A 26,304-nucleotide genomic window follows, 5' to 3' on the forward strand; every position below is an offset into this window, starting at 1 on the left:
GTGAAGTGAGTAAAATATATGGATTACAGACAGTATCCAGAGGGACATGATTACAGAAGTTATAAAGACAGAACAATAATAGCCTTGTGTGGCTAGAAATGTGAAGTCTTTGAAACCATATCATTAATACGATTCTGGGTTACCACTGAGGAATTTTCTTAACTTCTCAAATCTGTTTACTTATCTCTGAGATGGAGCTAATACTCCATAGCCTTCAAGATTGATTAGATAAAGAAAGTGAATCCAAAGTGTCTAACATATTATGTAATGTAATACTTCTTAAGAACTGCTATGGATTCCTATTAGTACTCCTATTATTTCATTTATTTATTCTGCAAATTTTAATATCAACTCAATCTAAGGGTGCAAATTCCATGGGATGCCATTGATGCTACTTTAGAAAAATGGTTTGGGGAAATATCATTGAGGAGAGACACAATGTTCCCATATGAGTTTAAACCTAGTTCTCTCTACAGCTCTGGGATAGGTGACTAGTTGTCCAGTCAAGTATGGACATCCTGGCTCACATATAATATAAAAACATGCCAATTTTTAAGGAAGCATCATACTACAGAACTGCACTTAGGCACTAAGACTGACTGAGGAAGGGAAGACTTATTTCCCTAGTTTATTCATACAGAGTTAGGCCTTTAGCAAACTGGCCTGTGTATTCCCATCAATGACAGAATGTTAACTCCCCTTTTTCTTGTTTGAGCATTTGTGTTTAAATTGGCAGGTGATTATGAGAAAATATTCATTTCCAGTACTTTGGCTGGTTGAAACAAACAGGATTGGCAACATCTGGCAACAGGGTTCATAATTTCAGAATGGTTTTGACTGACTTTAAATCGTGTTTCAGTTATTATAGACAGATATATCTTTGGAAAATTGAACACGCACACACACATTTTAAAATTTCTTGTAGACCTATTTTCAAGCATGCCTAAATATAAAATCTACATCTCTTAAGTGATAATTAGAAAATTCATCTGCCAAAAGACAGTCCTGTGGAGATATACTGCCAAGCCAAAAATAAAAAGAGTAAACATTAGAGGCTTATTTTTTATTTTTTTTACTGCTAAGGTCCCAGAAACAACAATCTTATCTCTAAGTCTATGACATAACCAAATTAATCTGATTTGCATGTCAACTGAACAGAGAATGGGTTTGGATAGCTCTGACCATCCCAAATGAAAATTAGATTAATAATGTGGCTAAAAGAGAGGAGAAAGTATGTTTAAATAATTTTAAATGTTAAAGAGTAAAAGTAATGGAAATTGTACAGAACTGTCTTTAAATAAAAAGTAGCTGCTGTTCTATCACAGTGATATAATACATTATAAAAGTATACAGCCTAACTTGATAAAACAACGGGGTTAAAAGTCTATTTTTCTGGGACAGAGTATAACTTTGGATCTTAGACACTTTCATGGATCTGTAACAGCCATGAAACTATTCATTGGTCACTGTAGCTAGAGCTTAAAATAAGTCAGGAATGCGGATGACTGATGAAATGCCTCCATATTTTACCTTGTGCTGTGCTTGCCTACATGTTTAATTTATGTAGAGCCCTTTGGGGAATATTGACTATATTTGCCAAAGACACATTTTTAGAGTTCATCATGTCTTTTATCAATGCTATCACTTACGGAAGTGGTGTGACTGCTATATCAATATTTTATATAAACATAGGTTGTTTCCAGTGATAAAAAGAACTTTATTCCCTGAACCTGATCTTCATTTTGATTTTATTTATCTGAGGAATGCTTAGTATTCCACTGAGTTTCAAACTGAATTTATTTATTTTTTTCATATATAAACATATTCCCTAAAATAATTTTTTTTTACCATCTTCTAGATTGACTCCCACCACGAGCACCCCTACCCTTTCCTCCCTAAAAAAAAAAAAATATGCCATATATCAAGTAAATTGCAATCTGCCTTGGTAAGCAAAAGCAAATATAATAATTAAAAGAAAAAATTAACTCAATGCTCCCAATGTGTTACCTTTGAGAAAGAAAACGCTAATGTGAATTCCTATTTCCTTTGATGATTTAATCTCAGAAATCATGCAGTGTCACCTGTTTTATTTGACATTTTTTTAAGTTTGGGAGAGAAAATTAAAGGGGAGAGAAAATAGGCTCCATGTTTTAATGGAGAGATGTGGTTGTAAGACATACATGTGGGATGGTTTACATATTGGTTCAGATATTTTTGGTAAAATACTGTTTGTAACTCCAGGGTTTCCAGTTTTCTAAATTTAAACCTCACTTTTCTCCTTGGCTATTACCCTCATTCAGTGAATAATCTTCACATCATATACAGTGACTTTGCTTAGGGGGTCAAAAAGTCCTTTGTTTGATACCAATCTTCCTACGCTTACTCCAAATTTAATTTCCATACAGTATTGAATTCAGTTCAGTTCAGTTCAGTTGCTCAGTCATGTCTGACTCTTTGTGACCCCATGAATTGCAGCATGCCAGGCCTCCCTGTCCATCACCAACTCCCAGAGTTCACTCAAACTCACGTCCATCGAGTTGGTGATGCCATCCAGCCATCTCATCCTCTGCTGTCCCCTTCTCCTCCTGCCCCCAATCCCTCCCAGCATCAGAGTCTTTTCCAGTGAGTCAACTCTTCGCATGAGGTGGCCAAAGTAGTGGAGTTTCAGCTTTAGCATCAGTCCTTCCAAAGAACACCCAGGGCTGATCTCCTTTATGATGTACTGGTTAGATATCCTTGCAGTCCAAGGGACTCTCAAGAGTCTTCTCCAACACCACAGTTCAAAAGCATCAATTCTTCATTGCTCAGCTTTCTTCACAGTCCAACTCTCACATATAGTATTGAAATGAGGGCTAAATGAAGGAATATATTTATTGTGAGTAGCATAATGTGCAATATAGAGTTCTTTGTACCCTTATTAAAAATCTATTAGTTTGAACCATGCAAAATTACCATCTTAGAAGTTAAAAATGGCCAAGTATTGGCCATTGTGTGGATCACAATGAACTGTGGAAAATTCTGAAAGAGATGGGAATACCAGAACACCCGATCTGCCTCTTGAGAAATTTGTATGCAGGTCAGGAAGCAACAGTTAGAACTGGACATGGAACAACAGACTGGTTCCAAATAGGAAAAGGAGTTGGTCAAGGCTGTATATTGTCACCCTGTTTATTTAACTCATATGCAGAGTACATCATGGGAAACGCTGGACTGGAAGAAACACAAGCTGGAATCAAGATTGCCGGGAGAAATCTCAATAACCTCAGATATGCAGATGACACCACCCTTATGGCAGGAAGTGAAGAGGAACTCAAAAGCTTCTTGATGAAAGTGAAAGAGGAGAGTGAAAAAGTTGGCTTAAAGCTCAATATTCAGAAAACGAAGATCATGACATCCGGTCCCACCACTTCATGGGAAATAAATGGGGAAACAGTGGAAACAGTGTGAGACTTTATTTTTCTGGGCTCCAAAATCACTACAGACGGTGAATGCAGCCATGAAATTAAAAGACGCTTACTCCTTGGAAGGAAAGTTATGACCAAGCTAGATAGCATATTGAAAAGCAGAGACATTACTTTGCCAACAAAGGTCCGTCTAGTCAAGGCTATGGTTTTTCCTGTGATCATGTATGGATATGAGAGTTGGACTGTGAAGAAGGCTGAGCACCGAAGAATTGATGCTTTTGAACTGTGGTGTTGGAGAAGACTCTTGAGAGTCCCTTGGACTGCAAGGAGATCCAACAAGTCCATTGTGAAGGAGATCAGCCCTGGGATTTCTTTGGAAGGAATGATGCTAAAGCTGAAACTCCAGTACTTTGGCCACCTCATGTGAAGAGTTGACTCATTGGAAAAGACTCTGATGTTGGGAGGGATTGGGGGCAGGAGGAAAACGGGATAACAGAGGATGAGATGGCTGGATGGCATCACTGACTCAATGGACGTGAGTCTGAGTGAACTCCGGGAGATGATAATGGACAGGGAGGCCTGGCGTGCTGCGATCCATGGGGTCACAAAGAGTCCGACATGACTGAGCGACTGGTCTGAATATATTTTAAATGGATAAATAATTGAGGGCATATTTTATTCTATTGAATCATAAAATGTCTTCAAATTGTATAGAAAATATGTCTTTAGCTACTTTTAATTTTAAATAGAGGCTACTTATGGATCATTGGAAAAGACCCTGATGGTGGGAAAGACTGAAGGCAGGAGAAGGGGACGACAGAGGATAAGATGATTGGATGGTATCAGTGATTCAATGGACATGAGTTTGAGCAAGCTCTGGGAGTTGGTGATAGACAGAGAAGCCTGGTGTGCTGCAGTCCATGGGGTAATGGAGAGTCGGAAACAAATGAGTGACTGAAATGACTGACTAACTTATGGACTTACTGCTGCTGCTGCTAAGTCACTTCAGTCATGTCTGACTCTGTGTGACCCCATAGACAGCAGCCCACCAGGCTCCCCCATTCCTGGGATTCTCCAGGCAAGAACACTGGAGTGGATTGCCATTTCCTTCTCCAGTGCATGAAAGTGAAACTTTGAAAGTGAAGTCATTCAGTCGTGTCCGACTCTTAGCGACCCCATGGACTATAGCCCACCAGGCTCCTCCGTCCATGGGATTTTCCAGGCAAGAGCACTGGAGTGGGGTGCCATTGCCTTCTCCGAACTTATGGACTTAAGTAATAGTAAAAAATAAAAAATGTGGTTGGAGGAATTGCCCATTTGCCTTTTAGTCCCCCAACTCCATTCCTAGTATAGGATGATTCATAATTCAAAAGTGTATAAGAGAACCCCTTCTATTCTTATTATTCACATTTTTAATTGGGCTAAAATTGATAGTTTATATGTTGGCTAGATACAGAGAATTTGTAAATTAGCTACTTTTCCCCCTTGTTCCTTTTTTCTGCCTCCAAATTAAAAAGTTTCCAAACAACTTGTCTTTTCTCTATTAAAGCTTTTGCCTTCTCTACATTTTTTGGAGATCTGCCCCTCAGTGTCTAAAAGGCCAATCATTAGCTCAGTTTTCCCTATTTTTGGCATCAAGATTTGAACTGGTATCTTCAGAAGTGACAGATCAGCCCATTAATTTGTTATACCTCTCTGGCTCTCTGCCCAGTTTTACACATTTACAATGATTCATGGAAGTGAAATTTTCCACATTATTCTGCATTGACAAATCATTGTCTCAGCAGATTATACATCTAGTCTCCCATCAGTCCAACTGAGTTTGGATAATGAAGCATCTCCAAAGCTTCAGTCTTTAACCATGTTAAGGAAAGGTGCAGAATTCACAATGTTATATTGGAAACATACTCTAAAGACAGGAAGTTTCTCCCTCCAGAAAATTTTTTTCAAGAGTGAGAGGAAGAACTGACATGTTAAATCAGTTAATTGAATTCTTAAAAAAAAAAAAAAATAAGAAAAAAGTACAAATATGGAAAAATGAAAAAAGTATATATATATCATTCTTTTTTGATACTTTGGTGTGTTTCTAGTTACATTGCTGCTGCTGGTGCTGCTGCTAAGTCGCTTCAGTCATGTCTGACTCTGTGTGACCCCATAGACGGGAGCTCCCCCATCCCTGGGATTCTCCAGGCAAGAACACTGGAGTGCGTTGCCATTTCCTTCTCCAATGCATGAAAGTGAAAAGGGAAAGTGAAGTCGTTCAGTCGTGTCTGACCCTTAATGACCCCATGGACTACAGCCTACCAGGCTCCTCCATCCATGGGATTTTCCAGGAAAGACTATTGGAGCCATTGCAGTTACATCGAGACATGATTAATTACTTAAGGTCATCTTTTCTGTTGCATTGATATGGCGTCCCATCATCAATGAACAAAAGAGAAATAAGATACAAGGATATAATTTATAATATAAGGAATATTGCCAATATTTTAGAATAATTTTGTATGGACTATGATCTATAAAAATATAAAAACATTATGAAATTAATATATTGTTAGTCAACTATACTTCAGTTTTAAAAAAGAGTCATATTGGTGCATTTAGAAATGAGTAACTGCCCCCATCCTTACCCCCCTGAAAGATCACAGTTCATTATGGTTATTTCTTGGGGAAGTTTGTCATATCTGTAGTTTTTTTACTCAGTACTTCTAGAGAAACAAACTGAGCAGTAATAATTTCAGTTAATTATATTTAGGATGATCACCATTTCACCTTGCCCAGAATGTTCTTCTTTACTCCTATTATTCCAGCAGCCTCTCCTTTCAGTCTCAGCAGTATCCTGGTATGAACAGTAACGTGTAAGATCCTCCTGTCCTTGAAAATTATATTATCATCTTCCTGCTTTGCAACAGATAAATAGACAGAGATTCATTTATAACTAAAGTAGATTAGATGCCTTCAATTAAATGGATCTTTGTATTGCTAGTGGAAAATAAAAAAAAAATGTTTACCATATGGAGAGTGGATTTATATTTTAACAATCCACTCAAAAATTAGTTATGAAGGGACAAGAGGTAATATTTTATTTCTTTGACACTACTGAGATACAAGCCATGATAATGCAAGTCACAGTCATTAAAGTCAAACCTTTCAGCTAAAACTTCCTTTCTTCTAACTACTGATTTGGTTTTTCTGTCCTCTCCAAAATAATCCCAGCAAGTGACTGCAGATACTTCTGTCCGAATATTACTGGTCTTTGAAAAGTGTACACTTCTGGAATTCACCTGGACAGCTTCGTAAATTGTTGAGTGGAAACCTATCTCCCCATAATGTTTATCTTTTATTCCAAATTCTGTACTCTAGTCTCTTTCCTAGCAAGCAATACTTAGAAGTTTGAAGTATTTAGCCATATCCTTTAGGAGTTACCCTTCCTAGTTAAATTTCCTTATTTTTTTTTTTTAAGTTTCCCACTGTTTCTTTTATGTTTTCTAGTGCTTTGGAGTGAGATTCAGTTTCTTAATGTGTGTGTTAGTCACTCAGTCATGTCTGACTCTTTGCGACCTCATAGACCGTTGCCAGCCAGACCTTGTCCATGGGATTCTCCTGGCAAGGATACTAGAGTGAGTTGACATCCCCTTCTCCAGGGGATCTTCCCAATGCAGGGATCAAACCCAGGTCTCCTGCACTGCAGGCAGATTCTCCTATAATTTGATACTCATATCTATAGATGGTTTGAAGATATTTAGGTATTATGTTTTTTCCCTCCAGGTACTAAAAACTGTGTGATATATAAAAGAGTTAGTAAGCCCAAGATAACAGTGATTTCGTACTTATTCTATCTTAGCTTCTATGCTCAGAATTTCTTATTAATTCTTCAGTTCAGTTCATTTCAGTTGCATCCGACTCTTTACGACCCCATGAATCGCAGCACGCCAGGCCTCACTGTCCATCACAAACTCCCGGCGTTCACTCACACTCATGTCCATTGAGTCAGTGATGCCATCCAGCCATCTCATCCTCTGTCATCCCCTTTTCCTCCTGCCCCAAATCCCTCCCAGCATCAGAGTCTTCTCCAATGAGTCAGCTCTTTGCATGAGGTGGCCAAAGTACTGGAGTTTCAGCTTTAGCATCATTCCTTCCAAAGAAATCCCAGGGCTGATCTTCAGAATGGACTGGTTGGATCTCCTTGCAGTCCACGGGACTCTCAAGAGTCTTCTCCAACACCACAGTTCAAAAGCATCAATTCTTCGGTGCTCAGCTTTCTTCACAGTCCAACTCTCCCATCCATACATGACCACTAGAAAAACCATAGCCTTGACTAGACAGACCTTTGTTGACAAAGTAATGTCTCTGCTTTTGAATATGCTATCTAGGTTGGTCATAACTTTCCATCCAAGGAGTAAGTGTCTTTTAATTTCATGGCTGCATTCACCGTCTGTAGTGATTTTGGAGCCCAAAAACAGAAAGTCTGACACTGTTTCCACTGTTTCCCCATCTATTTGCCATGAAGTGATGGGACCAGATGCCATGATCTTCATTTTCTGAATGTTGAGCTTGAAGCCAACTTTTTCACTCTCCTCTTTCACTTTCATCAAGAGGCTTTTTAGTTCCTCTTCACTTTCTGCCATAAGAGTGGTGTCATCTGCATATCTGAGGTTAATGATATGTCTCCCGGCAATCTTGATTCCAGCTTGTGCTTCTTCCAGCCCAGCATTTCTCATGATGTACTCTGCATATAAGTTAAATAAGCAGGGTGACAATACACAGCCTTAACGTACTCCTTTCCTATTTGGAACCAGTTTGTTGTTCCATGTCCAGTTAGTTAATTCTAAGAGGTAGCTAAAGCAATCTCCCTATTACACAAAAGAGAAAATTGAGCTCAGGGAAATTAGATAAAATGCCAAAGATCACTCATATAAGAACTTAAATAGAATATAGGACTCAAATATACATCTGTCTAATTCTAAAGCCCAGATTCTTAAGCATACATGTTTTTCTTAGACTCAATATATTCCCATTAAATTCCTTACTATAGGAACCATTGAGAGGTTATTTTTTTTTTTAAGTTTTTTTAGGTTTTTGGTTTTTAATTCTCTCATCCTGCATAGTGGATATCTCATAAACTTTTTACCACCTGTACATGGATTTAGTTTACTGCCAATGGCCTTATCTGAAATCCCATGCAACTGCAATAGTGAGAGCTGGAGAAAGGGAACAGATTCTCTCCAATGAGAAAGTTTCCTTAATATTGGTGTTAATAAGCACTTTTGTATATATACCAGTTTATATTTGATCAAGTCGGCTTAACTGCTGAGATCTGACCTAGATTTTTTCTTAATTATTTCAAAGATATTATTTTGAAAAATTTTAGTAGAGTACTTACTATTATCTATGCTGCATTTTGATGATTAGAGCAGTGTTTCTTTTTTTAAAATTGAAATATAGTTGATTTACAACATTGTATTAGTTGCTGATGTATAGCAAAGTGATTTGGAGAAGGCAATGGCACCCCACTCCAGAACTCTTGCCTGGAAAATCCCATGGACAGAGGAGCCTGGTAGGCTGCAGTCTGTGGGCTCGCTAAGAGTCGGACATGACTGAGCGACTTCACTTTCACTTTTCACTTTCACGCATTGGAGAAGGAAATGGCAACCCACTCCAGTGTTCTTGCCTGGAGAATCCCAGGGATGGGGGAGCCTGTTGGGCTGCCATCTATGGGGTCGCACAGAGTCAGACACTACTGAAGTGACTTAGCAGCAGCTGCAGCAGCAGCAGCAGCAAAGTGATTCAGAATCTGAATGGATTTTTTTCCATTATAGGTTATTACAAGATACTGAATATAGTTCTCTGTGCTATTCAGTAGGACCTTGTTGTTTATCTGTTTTGTGTATAGTAGTGTTTATCTGTTAATCCCAAACTCCTAATTTATCCCTCCCCATCCCTTTCCATTTTGGTAACATGTTTGTTTTCTATTAGACCAGTAATTCTTACGTTCATACTTTCATCATTCATCTACTCCCTCTATAAAACAAACAAGCAAATAAGCAAACAGACCAACAGACCAACCAACAAATAATTGCTTCTGCTCAGTGATAAGAAAATCAGATATTTCTGTCATGTGCTAATTATTTACCCTTGGGCAACTTACTTGTGTCCCTCAATCTCAGGTTTCTTATAAAGTAGAGTTAAGGAAATTTTTGTAGCTGAAATGAGGGGGAATGTAACAGAAATAAAGAAAGACGATGGTGAAGTGCAGCTCTTTGACGTGATTTGAGGCTGTGCATGTCACTGAATATTTTGGCCAAGTAATCTATGTTTTTGAAAGTTAACTCTGTACTGGTGGATCTCCAACTTCAACATGCACCAGAATCATCTGGTCAGTTGTTAAAACACAGAGTTTTTGATTCAGCAGATTTGGTGTGGGGCTCAATAATTTGCATTTATACCAAGTATCCAGATATTTCTGATGTTATGGATGGTTTTGCCATACTTGGAGCACTGCTGGGAAGATATGGAGCAAATTAGAAGACCATGTAGAATAGTGAGAGATGAGGGATACCTCGATTAAGGCAGGTACAGTGGGAATGGTTCAAGATATTTACTGGATTTGTGACTGATAAGGTGTGGAAGACAAAAAAGGCAGAAAAGTCAAAGCTATCTTCAATATTTATAAATGAGATGAAGAAATTCTGATGCTAGCAAGAAATGTAGGAGGAACAGGTGTGAAATAAGCTCAGATTTGAAAGCACTGAGGTTTAGTGTTTGCTGGATTTCCAGATGGACATCTGTAGAATGGAGGTGGCCAAGTGGGATGACGTTGATCTCATTTCTAGTTTTAGGGGTAGAACTGAAGGTAGAATATATTGACACTGGAGGTAGAAGGGTGACTGGATGCTACTGAAACTTTATTTCTTTTGGTTGGGAGATAACAGATTTTCTCTTTATGGGTTACATCAAACTCAACTGTGACTCTAGGATGGGTGCATCTCCCTTTATCATCACTTACCTGAATAGAGGACCACTGTGTCTTGTGTGCATGAAGCCACTGGGTATACTCCTATTATTTTGTTGAGAATGGTCCAACTTCCCAGACATAAATAGCAAACTCATCTCTTTACTTAAAAAAAAATCCATTCTCATATTTTAAATGTAGTGTTAACTGTACTATAAAAATGTTGCATTAGCAGGACTTCAGTCACTTGGGATACAGCATGTTGACCAAAGGGAATATGTGTCATTCAAAGGGATATTTACTTAGAAGGGGAGTTGGAGAAGGAGAGGACTAGAGGTAATTGTTCTAGTGTTTTTATACACTATACAGAGACTATATACACTATACAGTTAATGTAGCCAAAAAGAAAATAAAATCATGGCCAGAGATAAAGATGTGGAAAAGTTTTTACAATATTCAGATTAATTGGTGCTATAGGAAAGACAGAATCAATTGGAGTTGGAAAAAAAGATAGCTAAAAATATAATTCTGAGGGAAGAAAAATATTAGGAACAGACAGAATAATGGGAATCAAAAAAAAAAAAAAAAAAGGAGAAAGAGAAAAGTTAAAGCACCTGAAAAGGAAAACTTATTACTCAGTTTTGACAGGCCCTTTTGATCATCCCTTCCTGAATAATTACAGTTTCTCTCTTCCATTTTTGAAAATAATATTTATTTCATTTATTCATTTGGCTATGCTGGGTCTAGTTAAGGCAGGCAAGCTCTTCAATCTTTGTTGTGGCATGCAGACTGTTATTTGCAATATCTAGTTCCCTGACCAGTGATCAAAACCCGGACCCATAGTTTGGGAGCAGAGTCTTAGCCACTGGACCACCCGGGAAGTCCCTATTCTTCTTCTTCTTCTTTTTTTTTTTTTTTTAGCTAATGAAAAATTTCAAGCCTTACACTCCAATTCTTTTTCTTCTATAGTATTTTTAGTGGCAAAAGTGAATTAATATTTTAACTTATTTGAACTTGTATGTTGATACATTCCTGCATTTTCAGTACTAACTAGTGGTGTTTTTGGCAAATAGATGGGGAAACAGTGGAAACAGTGTCAGACTTTATTTTTTTGGGCTCCAAAATCACTGCAGATGGTGACTGCAGCCATGAAATTAAAAGACGCTTACTCTTGGAAGCAAAGTTATGACCAATCTAGACAGCATATTCAAAAGCAGAGACATTTCTTTGTCAACAAAGGTCCGTCTAGTCTATGGTTTTTCCAGTGGTCATGTATGGATGTAAGAGTTGGACTGTGAAGAAGGCTGAGCACCGAAGAATTGATGCTTTTGAACTGTGATGTTGGAGAAGACTCTTGAGAGTCCCGTGGACTGCAAGGAGATCCAACCAGTCCATCCTAAAGGCGATCAGTCATGGGTGTTCATTGGAAGGGCTGATGTTGAAGCTGAAACTCCAATACTTTGGCCACCTAATGTGAAGAGCTGACTCATTTGAAAAGACCCCGATGTTGGGAAAGATTGAAGGCAGGAGGAGAAGGGGACGACAGAGGATGAGATGGCTAGATGGCATCACCAACTCAAAGGACATGAGTTTGGGTAAATTCCGGAGTTGGTGATGGACAGGGAGGCCTGGCGTGCTGCGGTTCGTGGGGTCGCAAAGAGTCAGACACGACTGAGCGACTGAACTGAACTGAGTGGCATTTTTTAGTATATCTAGCATTTTTCACTTTAAATGTTCAGTTTTTGAAAATGAGACTTTGTAATTATGGCAAAATCCTTCTTAAAATATACCCTCAAAGGAAAAAAATGCAAACAAAACAAAGACATATCATTTATCTTGATAAGCTCCTATTCCTTTCCACTAAATTTCCCCTAAAATTTCCAGAAAATCCAGCAAAGAATCTGATGGAGATCTCAGTGCTATTAGATTAGGGGTAGCTCTGAAACTTCAGCTTCTGAAGTCACAGCTGATTTTATTGTAAGAAAATTTATAGAGACTTATCCAACTTCTCCAGGGGATCTTCCCATTTCAGGGATTGAACCTGGTCTCCTGCATTGCAGGCAGATTCTTTACAGACTGAGCTACCAGAGAAGCTTATCTAATTAAGAGGATTTCATTTTTCATTAAAGCTGGATATATTTTGATATGATAAATACTATGTAGAATTCTAAAGTGATGGTTACATAACCAATTTGCTCTTGCTAATGTCCCATACAGAATGAACAAAGAGCCCTGCAGTTAAATGGTGAGACTTGAATATATCACAGCTGCACATTGCTGCTTGGCAAAACAACATGCATTGTATGTAGTCATGTCTACTGGAAATTTTTGAATTGTCAGAAACCCGGGAATCACAATAAAGGGCAATGCTTCAGTGAGGTGGGTGTGATTATGGAAATTGTGCTACCAATTAAACTACGGCAGCTCACAACATTGTCTCCTCCGTGGAAGGAACCTTGTGAGAAGGAGATGGTGATTGAGAAATGGAGGCGGAAGAAATGGAGAGGCATTTCTTAAGGCCTTAAGTTTTGGTTTCATGCCATCATTTTGTAATGTTCACTTCTTTCCCTTTATTCACCTGGTATCCCCAGCTGGTGAGGGATTGGGAAACATTAATCTCTAAAATGAATGGTCATTCAGTAGAAGTGAGCTATGCATAAATCATCCAGTAGACTCTTAAAAGACAAAAAGCTATTTTCAGAAAGGTCACATTAAATTTTAGTTACCATACTGTGAAGAAAGCAATCACAGTCTTCTAAGCAAACTAAGGGAATTTATTTGCCTGTAATAATTACCTCCTTGGCTTGTCTCTTGGAGACAAACCATGCAACATGGGCAGAATAGTTTATTTAGTGAAATATACTAAAACAATTACTTTTTAGAGAAACAAACTAAAACATACTAGATATACCTTGAAAGGTAGTTAACACCATTGTTGTAAAATCATTTTTATTTGATTCTCATCATGGTCACTTCCTTTGAGCCTTAGTGTATGTTTGTCTAATGGAACTAATGATATTGCACAAGATTGTTGAGTCTGTTACCAAGAATGTGTATGAATGGCTAGTATATTTTAAGGCAAGTAGTTGGGTTCCAAGTAAAAGGAAAAATGAGTAGAGGAAGAAAAAAGAACTAGGAAGTGAAATAATATTTATGTGTCTAAGTAATTGTATGTAATGGTGTGTCCAAGAAAAATAAGGTAGGTTTTCTTTTTTTCCTTGTGTGTATGTGTGTGTATATCATAAAAAATCTAAAGATTCAGACTATTTTGGGGTAAATTGTTATGAAAAATGTACTTTAACTAAAATTTTGAAAATTATAACAAGCAGAGATTCAGAGGAAAATATTACATCTTGGGAATAAGACAAAACCCATGTGACTGAATGAGAAAATTCAAGGCATAGAAGGAAAATGTCTGTAGGGCACAAATAGATAATTATCATAGGAGGAGGAAGATGGAAAACTGCAGAGAGGTCAAAAGAATAAGAGAAAAAGTTTGGATGTAATTTGGTACACAAAATAAGGTTTGGGATAGGAAAGATCAATATGACACCATAGAAAATATTTTGTTTGGCCAGAATGTAAAAAATGTATTGCAACAGAACTTGAAAGCAGGAAAGGCCATTTATCATTTCAAGGCCAAAGCTCATAATTGTGATGCTTTTACCAAACCTTGAAATGCCACTCGTAAAAAAAGAAAAATAAGTGCAAATATGTATGGTCATAACTGAAAGTTAATCATTTTTGGTTATAAAAAAAAGCATTTAGAAATCAAATATGTTGAGATCTTTTAAATATGAATGATGCAGAATTTTTTTTTCCATTTGTCTTTCAGTTAAAACTTTCAGGTGGCTCTGTCGTATATCCTTATACTAAATATATAGTTCATTTTAAGAGAAGTTTAAGAAAATCACATCTTAAAATCTGGTTACTAGTAAATAGTTAATTAACAGATATCAAGGTTATATTAGAATTCTACAGGCACCCTCATTTATCTAGGGACTTGAAAACTTTTGTGTTGGTTTGAGTTTCCTTATTTTAAGGCTCATAGAAATAAATGCTAACACATCTTCGCATAGGCATTCCTTTATTTGTTGTTTTGTTTTAGTTTTTAGCTTATTTTGGTGGTTCTCAAATATTCGGTGATTCTCTAAAATTACTGAAGAAGGTTTTACACATCAGACCATGTAAATTTTATAGGGGATTTAGGGAATTTGCAAAGATAATTTTGAACATAATCAGTTTTCAATGCTCTAACTTGATATCATAGCCAGGAATCAGCTGCACCATCATATTATTTGAAAAGAGTTCAGAAAATAATATTTTAAAATTCGACACTTAACTTGCAGGATAATTTGCAGGGTAGAGGCCATTTTGTATTTGAGATTCTAAATGAATAACCCCACTACTCTATAAATGTCAATTCATTTATTAAAAAATGAATCACATTTCCTTATGTGAATTATGTGATATAAATGCAAAGCAGAGCTCTCATATAACTCATATTGCAACACTGTAGAGTGGCTCAATGTTGCTAAACATAAAGAACTTAAATAAAATGAATGGATTCTACTCTAGGAAGAAAAAAAAAGAAAAACAACCCATATTGTAACCTTACTACATGTTTTTGATCACACAAACATTATTTTTACTGCTTGATCCTGAAATTTCCTATTTGACACAAATGTATGTCAAAACAAATTAATGTAGATGGGCATCATGTTTCTTTAAAGGAGATTGGGAAAGGACTCAATCCTGAAATAGCAAGTTTGAAAACATTAGTTATTTTGTTGTAGCCTGTTGTTTTTATGTAATTCAGTGACAGTTTAGCATTGATACCCACTGCTGGCCTTATGTTCCTGCATCTGCTGTGTGAAGAAAACATTTTTTCCTTAAAGTAGCATCCACCATACTAATTGTTTTCATTTTCAGTTCATGTTAAGTGTTAGATGAACAATTTTTCTTTCAAGGCATGTACGTGAAATCACTTGACTAAAAGCAAGGGCTTTCTTTTCAGTAGGACTCAGAGTTTATAGCTCACTAAGGCAATGGCACCCCGCTGCGGTACTCTTGCCTGGAAAATCCAATGGGCGGAGGAGCCTGGTGGGCTGCTGTCTATGGGGTCCCACAGAGTCGGACACAACTAAAGTGACTTAGCAGCAGCAGGACACTCTGACCATCTTCCATTTGAATACTTGTCTCTATTAAATCTAACCCAAACTGGATTTATACAATGAAAATGAAGCAGTCATAATGTGAAATATTCCATCAATTGACTCTTTTGTCTATATGCCAGCAATGTGATTGGCTAGAATGAAAATCATTACTTGTTTCTATGTTATTGCCTGTTTGTGTGCCACAGTATTGTCAAGATACATCTATGACATTCTTTTAAACACTTTTATATTTTAATCTCATGAGAACCACATTTTAGAATATTTCTGACCTATTTCCATTCTCATTTCTCATTTGACTCATATGATATTTTAAGTGTCTTCCTCCACATACAAACATTTGAAAATGTTCTCATTATCTTGTTATTGATTTCTAGCTTAATTTTGCTGTTTAGATACTTACCAAATGATTTTAATCCTGTGAAATTTGTTGAGACTTTCTTCATGACATATAATAGGGTCACTTTTGTAACTGTTCTACATATTCTTGCAAAAAAAAAGATGTGCACTTCTTGGTTGTGGTGTTCTAATTTTGTCAACCAGGTTCATTTGTAAGTTGTGTTGTTCAAATTTTCTGTATGTCTATTGTTTTTTATTGCTGTTGTTCATATTTTGTTCTCTTAGAACAGATGTATTCTAGATGGGTTAAAATACCTAATTGGTTATTATCGCTTTCCTACCCTCACCGTTTTTGCTGTTGTTGATTTCTAATTCTTAAAGTATTTGAAAGGTGAGACAGTGTTATTATTGTTTTATGCAATCAGTATTCATCATGCATCTGGTCCCATCACTTCATGGGAAATAGATGGGGAAACAGTAGAAACAGTGTCAGACTTTATTTTGGGGGGCTCCAAAATCACTGCAGATGGTGATTGCAGCCATGAAATTAAAAGACGAATTTAAAGACGCTTACTCCTTGGAAAGAAAGTTATGACCAAACTAGATAGCATATTCAAAGGAGAGACATTACTTTGCCAACAAAGATCCATCTAGTCAAGGCTATGGTTTTTCCTGTGGTCATGTATGGATGTGAAAGTTGTACTGTGAGGAAAGCTGAGTGCCAAAGAATTGATGCTTTTGAACTGTGGTGTTGGAGAAGACTCTTGAAAGTCCCGTGGACTGCAAGGAGATCCAACCAGTCCATTGTGAAGGAGATCAGCTCTGGGTATTCTTTGGAAGGAATGATGGTAAGGCTGAAACTCCAGTACTTTGGCCACCTCATGTGAAGAGTTGACTCATTGGAAAAGACTCTAATGCTGGGAGGGATTGGGGGCAGGAGGAGAGGGGACAACAGAGGATGAGATGGCTGGATGGCATCACCGACTCAATGGACATGAATTTGGGTGAACTCTGGAAGTTGGTGATGGATAGGGAGGCCTGGCGTGCTGCGAATCATGGGGTCGCAAAGAGTTGGACACGACTGAGCGAATGAACTAAACTGAACTGAACTGATAGACTAACTCTATTCTGTTATTTTTAAATAGCTTTTATAATTTTCTTCCTTACTTCTGGGATCATTTTCTTTTTGTCTAAAGAACTCTTTTTAGCTTTTCCTTTAATATAGATTTGTGATTGACAAATTCTCTCAGTTTTTCATTTTCTAATAACATCTTAATTTTATTTAATTATTTGAAGGGTGTTTTTTTTTTTTATGTGATGCCAGTTATTTTCTTTCAGTACTTTAAATGTGTCATTCATTTGTCTTCTGATATATATTCAATTTCTGCTGAAAAGACAGCTGTCTTATTGTTTGCATTTTAAGAATTAATGTGTGACTTTTCCTTTGATTTCTTTTTTTTTTTTTTGAGTTTTTAAAATATTCTTTGACTTTCATAAATTGTGCCATGATGTGGTTAGATAAGAACTCCTTGGCATTTCCCCAGCTTTAGTTTATGGAGCTTTGCCATCATTGAGATTTTTCTTCAGTTTGGGGGATTCTTGGCTAATATTTTTGTAAATATTGCTTTGGTCCTATTCTTTTTATGAGACTCTAATCATACTTCCTTAGAGTCTCACCATTCTTAAATCTCTCACATTCATTTCTGAATGTTTCAAATTATGTTTTGTGTTCTTCAATCTATACTTCTATTGACCTGCATTCCAGTTTATTAATCATCTCTTTTTATAATTTTGCCATTAAACCCATTTGTCAAATTCATGATTTCAGTTATTCTACTTCTTTACCTAGAATTTTGATTTGATTCATTTTTATAGATATCAGCTTGTTAGTAAACTTCTCTATCTGTCATTTATTTTCCTACTAAGCATTATTATTTTAAAATCTGTGCTTGATATGCTAATATCTGAATCATCTAATGGTTTGATTTTTTTCATCTTTTTTTTTTCCTTCTTGGTTTTTAGTCATTTGTTCCTGTCTATTGGATATTTTTCATTGAATGTATGAAAAATTACAGAAGTTCTGGATTTTAACTTTCTAGAGATGATCTGCTTTCCTTCTGGCAGGCTGTTAAAGCAGAGGCTAGTTACCTTGATCCGTTGGAGTCTGAAGTTGTTCAAGGTTGAGTTTCATTCTGTGTGAGGTCTGATGTATTTCTGTTTGCCTTCCCTGTAGACTAAAACCCATCAAAGGCATTAACTGAATGTCAATATTGTTTCTCATGGCTGACCTTGTCTTTGATGATCTTGAATCCCAATTTTATCTTTGTTTCCGCTTGGCTTTCTAACAACTTAGGAACCATGTTGTTTGGCTTGTTCTTTCTTGTCCTGTAAATCTTAAGAATCAACAAATTACTTGAGGTAAAATTAATAAAGAACACCACTGTTTGTTCCTCTAGTCCTGTGAAAGGCCCAAGCACACCAAGGCACCGTTTTCTGCTTGGCTTTTTGTCCCCTTAGCACCACCACTGCTTACTTCTGCCAACAAACAAAGTGCGGAAGAGAAAGCCAGGCTCACTGAAGTACGAGTCCCTTCTTTCTAAGATCTTGACACTTCAAGACTGGCTGCCTTGGCTTCTCTCTGATGCTCTCAAACAATTTATTTTTAATCTAGATTTTATATTTATTCTTAGTAGATGTATACAGGCCAGTATCTTCAAGCTACTCTGTAGTAAGATGGAATAGAATTTTTCCAAGTTCCTGAACAGAACATAGCCTCATAAAAATCATTTTTAAGCCACAGCATGGAAGGGAATCTAAAGAAGCAACAACAAGTAGAAAATAGGAAATAAAACAGAAAAAATACATCTCAGAAATACATTTATAATAGAAAAACTTAATCCATGTTAACTTTTGGTGAACCTTTATAATTATTATGTATCACCTTTTAAATTTATGTATGTCTGTCTAGTTATGGTTCCAAAATACTATGTAAAAATAATTGGAAAGAGAGAGTGTTTCAAATCAGGAAGGAATTTCTGCCTGATCCCCAAAGCTTAGAAAAAGGAATTCTCCATATATATGAAATTATTAGGGTCAATTTCTAGGCCTGATAAGCACCATTTTTAATAAAATTGCTCCTATATTTTGAAGCTATTAAAAAAATTGTTAATTTTATTTTGGTGTGATTTTGAGTCAGAAAAAAAGTCATTGCTTTTATTCTTTACAAATAAATTTATTTTATATAAGAAATAATGTGAATACTAAATCAATTAACAAAAGAATTAAATGCTACCACAAATTCAAGAAAGGTGGCAACATTTGAATCATCTGAAACTATAATATTTGAATCAGGCTGGTGAAAACATGTATTCTTTCTCCTCTAATGTGATTTAAAAGCAGTAATCAGACTTAAATGTAAATGCCATTCTCTTCTAGAAGGAATTAGGACCCCTTTGAGAAATGGCTAATTCAAAGGTAGGACAGAAAGCATCAAAATGAGCCTAGAACTTATTGTGATGCCAAGAAGCCATGAAACTTTGATTTACTATTAAGATATTTTCAGAAGGGCTTGAGTAGTCCATCTGAATAGGTTCCACTAGTTAAATCTGTTGTTGTTGTTCAGTCACCCAGTTATGTCTGACTCTGAAACCCCATGGACTGCAGCACACCAGACCTCCCTGTCACTCACCATCTCCCAGTTGGCCCAAGTACATGTCCATTGCATTGGTAACTTCAGATTGAAAGTTAAATCTGAACATCTGTAAAAATGACAACTTGAATATTTTTAAATCTGCTAGATCATAATGGTTTAGTTCCCCTGCCACCACCAGCCTTATGAACTAGTAGATTTAAAGATATTCTAGTTGTCATTTTAAAATCCACTAGTTCATAATGGTACTAAATACAAAACCAAACCAAAAACCATCATTCCTTTTGCAAGATGCTAGAAAACAAACTTACTATTTTGAAAATCAGCAAATGAAACAAGAGTTTATACTGCACTTAACGTGTAAACTATGCTTCAAAATAAACAAATAGTTGATAATGGACAAAGATTCTTTTTCCTGAAATATTTCAGTGAAAAACAAGTTTAAAATGATGAGATTAAAATGTCACTATTTGCAAACTTGAATATAATCATTATTCTAGGCAATGATAATCAATGACGGCTAACATACATTATATACACATATACTTTCTGGTGGAAAAAACACATAGGTAAATTTTCATGGAGGAAAACAAGACTACCTGTGTTGTAGTCTTGCACTTCACATCACAACACACACACACACCAAAATCAAACCTGAATCTCATCCAACCTCTAGGTGTAACTTAATTACCAACTTAGAGAAAATACAGAGGACATAGTACCTGCTAACTCTGCAAGAGGAAGAGATAACAGCATCCAACCGTGTAAATGTTATGGGACAAGTGTTCTGCTTTATTCAATAAAAATTTATAAGAAAAAGAGAGTGATAATCTCTATGCATTCATACATGCATGCTCAGTCATGTCCAACTCTTTGTGACCCATGGACTGTAGTCTGCCAGACTCCTCTGGCCATGGGACTTATCAGGCAAGAATATTGGAATGGATTGTCATTTCCTCCTCCAGGGGATGAAGGAAAGTCCTTCATTTCCTCCTCCAGAGGATGAGTCAGTCCTTCCTGATTCAGGGATCGAACCCGTGTCTCCTGTGTTTCTTGTACTGGCATGAGGATTATTTACCACTGACCTACCTTCAGTTCAGTTCAGTCGCTCATTGTGTCTGACTCTTTGCAACCCCTTGAATCGCAGCATGCCAGGCCTCTCTGTCCATCACCAACTCCGGGAGTTCACTCAAACTCATGTCCATCGAGTAGGTGATGCCATCCAACCATCTCATCATCTGTCATCCCCTTCTCCTCCTGCCTCCAATCCCTCCCAGCATCAGAGTCTTTTCCAGTGAGTCAACTCTTCTCATGAGGTGGGCAAAGTACTGGAGTTTCAGCCTTAGCATCATTCCTTCCAAAGAACACCCAAGGCTGATCTCCTTTAGAATGGACTGGTTGGATCTCCTTGCAGTCCAAGGGTCTCTCAAGAGTCTTCTCCAACACCACAGTTCAAAAGCATCAATTCTTTGGCGCTCAGCTTTCTTCACAGTCCAACTCTCACATCCATACATGACTACTGGAAAAACCATAGCCTTGACTAGACGGACCTTTGTTGGCAAAGTAATATCTCTGCTAGGAGATAATTAAAAAGCTTATCTGTGTATGGACCTTATTTAGATCCTAATTCACATGATCATGAATTGTTCAATATCTTTATAAGAAAACTGGGGAAAATGGAAAACTGAACAGATATTTGGTGACATTAAGGAATTATTGTTAAATTATTTTAGGTATAATATTGGCATGCTATTATATATTTTTTATGGGTCCATATCTTTTATGTATATAAGGTGACATATATGTGTGTGTGCTCAGTCAGTTCAGTCGGGTCCCACACTTTGCAACACTATGGACTGTAGCCCACCAGGCTCCTCTGTCCATGGGGTTCTTGAGGCAATAATACTGGAGTGGCAAGAATACATGCCCTCCTCCAGGGGACCTTCCTGCACCCAGGGGTCAAACCCAAGTCTCTTGAGGCTCTTGTATTGGAGGGGATTCTTTACTTCTGAGCCATTGGAGAAGTCCATAAGGTGACATATTTATAGATAAATTGATTTTTAATTTCCCTGAAAATAATCTGTAATGAGAGTAATTGATAGAAATATAAATGAACCAAAATTGACCATAAGCCTGTATTTGTTGAAGCTAGATGATGGGTGCATGCAATATCGTCATACACTTCTCTCCATAGTATAGGGGCACACACACCAAAAAAAAAATAGAATAAATATGACACTTTATTATTTTAAGTTATGTAATAGTAAGGGACATTTATGAAAATGATTTGTGCAGCTGATTTTTCTGCAAATAACTGGTCTCAAAAACATGACTCATTTTCTCAAAGTATGAAATTTGTCCTTACCATGAGGGTTTCCATAAAAATAATATTTCATGTTGTCTTGAGTAATCAATTTCAATAAACATGGGTAAATTTTAATCCAGAGAGATGGAGAACCACTTAGGCTACTTTCCTACCCACAAATACTCTAATGGGGATCAATCACATCCAATTAAACCTCAAGGAATTATGAATCTTTAATAGGTTTATCATGAGATAATTCAGCTGTTTAGTCCTCTTTAGGTTCATGCTAGGCAGGCTTTCTCAAGCTGGAAAGTGATCATTTTCATGACATCATTTATAAAGAGGCTTTGTGATTTTTGTTTAAAAAGAACACAAAAGGATTTGCAAATTTCGTCAGAAATAAATTTTATATGTATTTATTTGAAATTTTCAAGCTCTACAGTGCTACTATGAGCTTGTGTTTACATTACATACAATATTTTTGATATAAGACCATATTAAAAGATTTAGAGTAATATTGATAACACTAATTAATGTCTCTAAAGAACCCTAACTGCCTGAGCAACTTTTATATACTTTCTTTCAATAGCTTAACCTGGCCCTTCTCCATGGCCTTCATTTAATCTGCAGCTCATAGTAGAGCCTTCTGTGTATTTTATTAAAAATAAAACCAAAAAATAAATAAATAAATAAAACCAAAACAACATAACAGACTTGAGCTTTGTCTCCTTGATCTCTGTACCATATGGTCAAGAGAGCCAACTTCAGCATCAGGCCACCTGATGTGACGTTTTTCTTGGTGAGCAGCATCAGCAATCTCTCCTTGCTTCCTTTTCTTCACCTATAAAATCATAACAGCTTCATTGTGTATTTATACTGATTGCTAAATAAGATATTGTCTATGAAGCATTTTAAATGGTGTATGATACTCTTGCTAGTTTCCTACTTGTGTAGAAAAAAGTAGTGCTGTAGCAAAACAGAAATCTCCTATGACTGAGATACAAAATCTACAAAGATCACATTGTACTGGATGCTACCAGTTTTCATACTCCCCCAAAACAAATATTTTCCTTACCCTGTGTGTGTCTCTGTGTGTGTATTTAGTTTGTTTTATGGGAAGGATCATGTGTGGTGCTGGGCTTCCCTGGTGGCTCAGATGGTAAAGAATACTCCTGAAATGCAGGAGACCAAGGTTCAATCCTTGGGTTGGGAAGATCCCCTGGAGAAGGGAATGGCAACCCACTCAGTTCAAGAATCTGGAGAATTCCAGGGACAGAGGAGCCTGGTGGTTCTAAAGTCCATGGGGTCACGAAGAGTTGGCCACGACTGCAAACGACTAACAAGTGGTGCTACAAATGCATCTCAGTTATTAGATTCTGAGACTATGGAATAGGGGAAGGGAAGGAGCAGATTGTTTTCAGCAAGAGTATTTTCTTTTGTTTATTTTTAGATCTGATGAGCATTTTAAAAGCAACTTTCTATAGTATTACGAGGAATAGTCAAGGAGCCTGTGTGAAACATCAGGCAGAACCCCAACCAGCCACCACATTTTCACTGAAGTTTTCTCTGCATTGCTAATTTTATCCATGACTATCTATTTAGAAAAGATTTTCCTCCTAGCTTTTCCTTTCACTTTAGCTATGGCATATATATATATGTATTTTTTATAATATAATTATACTTGTATGATGAGTTTAAATGTTATTAAGGTTCACAAACAAAATACATAATTAATTGATTGATTACAATAAGAAATAAGCACACAGAATACATATTTGTACGTAAGCATATTCAATCATTTAGGCAATGCAAACACTAATTTAGTTAATATAGAAAGTAACAAACCTACTTATCAATATCTACACACTCAGATACAAGATGTTACTAATGAAGTCTTTTCTCATTCTGGTTCTAAAAGTATTAAAAAAATTAGTAGCTTTGCAGATGTCTTCTGACTTAGAAAACTTTATTAATATTTATCTTGATTTTGTGCAATAAGGTAATTTCCCAATTTTGGCCTGAGGTTACCACCAAATTCCAAAGCAGTTGGAAATTTTCTCAAGATTTTCATTCTACTATTTTACATCAATTCCAAATTGTGTCTGTTTCTCAAAGAGATATATACATAAGGTAACTTGCTAATTTCTTAGTAACTTTTTTTGTAAGCTAAATAAGCCATACTCATTTTTTCAATCATTTATCTATTTAAATATATACTAGGCACTGTGTGGTATATCCATGTATCTACACCCTCAAGATCTGACTTCATGATGATGAATATGGCTAATATGATAAACTCATATTACTTGTTTCTTGCTAAAAGCCATAAAATATGATGGCCTATTTAACATTTTATATGCATAATACATTTTGTTCTGTAAGCACAAATAATTTTCTTTGGATCACGTTATATAGTTTTTATAAGTCTTCTAACAGGACTCTTAAGTAAGAAAATATTTCTGCAGTTTCCCAAAGCTTAAAAGGTTTATAGGAGTCAAGGCTATGCTTTTAGAGATCAAACCCAGGTCTCCAGCATTGCAGAGCAATTCCTTATCATCTGAGCCACCAGAACAGTTCAGTTCGGTTCAGTCACTCAGTCATGTCCGACTCTTTGCGACCCCATGAACCGCAGCACGCCAGGCCTCCCTGTCTATCACCGACTTCCGGAGTCCACCAAAACCCATGTCCATTGAGTCGGTGATGCGCTCAACCATCTCATCCTCTGTCGTCCCTGTCTCCTCCTGCCCTCAATCTCTCCCAGCATCAGGGTCCTGTCAAATGAGTCAGCTCTTTACATTAGGTGGCCAAAGTATTGGAGTTTCAGCTTTAGCATCATTCCTTCCAATACTTTGGCCACCTAATGTAAAGAGCTGACTCATTTGACAGGACCCTGATGCTGGGAGACAGGGACGACAGAGGATGAGATGGTTGAGGGCATCACCGACTCAATGGACATGGGTTTTGGTGGACTCCGGAAGTCGGTGATAGACGGGGAGGCCTGGCGTGCTGCTGTGTTGAAGCTTCAACATCAGTCCTACCAATGAAAACCCAGGACTGATCTCCTTTAGAATGGACTGGTTGGATCTCCCTGCAGTCTAAGGGACTCTCAAGAGTCTTTGCCAACACCACAGTTCAAAAGCATCAATTCTTCGGCGCTCAGCTTTCTTTATAGTCCAACTCTCACATCCATACATGACCACTGGAAAAACCATAGCCTTGACTAGATGGACCTTTGTTGACAAAGTAATGTTTCTGGCTTTTTAATACGCTGTCTAGGTTGGTCATAACTTTCTTTCCAAGGAGTAAGCATCTTTTAATTTCATGGCTGCAGTCACCATCTGCAGTGACTTTGGAGCCCAGAAAAATAAAGTCAGGCACTGTTTTCCCATCTGTTTCCCATAAAGTGATGGGACCAGATGCCATGATCTTCATTTTCTGAATGTTGAGCTTTAAGCCAACTTTTTCACTCTCCTCTTTCACTTTCATCAACAGGCTCTTTAGTTCTTTTTCACTTTCTGCCATAATGGTGGTGTCATCTGCATATCTGAGGTTATTAATATTTCTCCCGGCAATCTTGATTCCAGCTTGTGCTTCCTCCAGCCCAGCATTTCTCATGATGTACTCTGCATATAATCTGAATAAGCAGGGGGACAATATACAGACTTGACGTACTCCTTTTCCTATTTGGAACCAGTCTGTTGTTCCATGTCAAGTTCTAACTGTTGCTTCCTGATCTGCATACAGGTTTCTCAAGAGGCAGGTCAGGTGGTCTGGTAATCCCATCTCTTTCAGAATTTTCTACAATTTGTTGTGATCCACACAGTCAAAGGCTTTGGCATAGTAAATAAAGCAGAAATAGATATTTTTCTGGAACTCTCTTGCTTTTTCCATGATCTAGCAGATGTTGGCAATTTGATCTCTTGTTCCTCTGCCTTTTCTAAAACCAGCTTGAACATCTGGAAGTTCACATATTGCTGAAGCCTGGCTTGGAGAATTTTGAGCATTACTTTACTAGCGTGTGAGTGTAAATGAGTGTAATTGTGCAGTAGTTTGAGCATTCTTTGGCATTGCCTTTCTTTGGGATTGGAATGAAAATGGACCTTTTCCAGTCCTGTGGCCACTGCTGAGTTTTCCAAATTTGCTGGCATATTGAGTACAGCACTTTAAGAGCATCATCTTTTAGGGTTTGAAATAGCTCAACTAGAATTTCATGATCTCCACTAGCTTTGTTCATAGTGATGCTTCCTAAGGCCCACTTGACTTCACATTCCACATTATGTTGTATATAATCTTATATATGCAAACATGGAACAGCTCATTCTCTCAAGATAAACATTTAAGTTTCTCATCCAAAAATGCTGAGTACTTGAGACTTTCCAAGTCCTTGCTATGTTACCCTGACTCATATTTCTCTTCCTCTGGAAAAAGGAAGTATATTTTTAATTGATAATACTTCTATCTGGTTGACTTATTTGGGGGTG

The sequence above is a fragment of the Bos taurus genome, chromosome 7 (genome assembly GCF_002263795.3).
Source record: "Bos taurus isolate L1 Dominette 01449 registration number 42190680 breed Hereford chromosome 7, ARS-UCD2.0, whole genome shotgun sequence".
NCBI lineage: Eukaryota > Metazoa > Chordata > Mammalia > Artiodactyla > Bovidae > Bos > Bos taurus.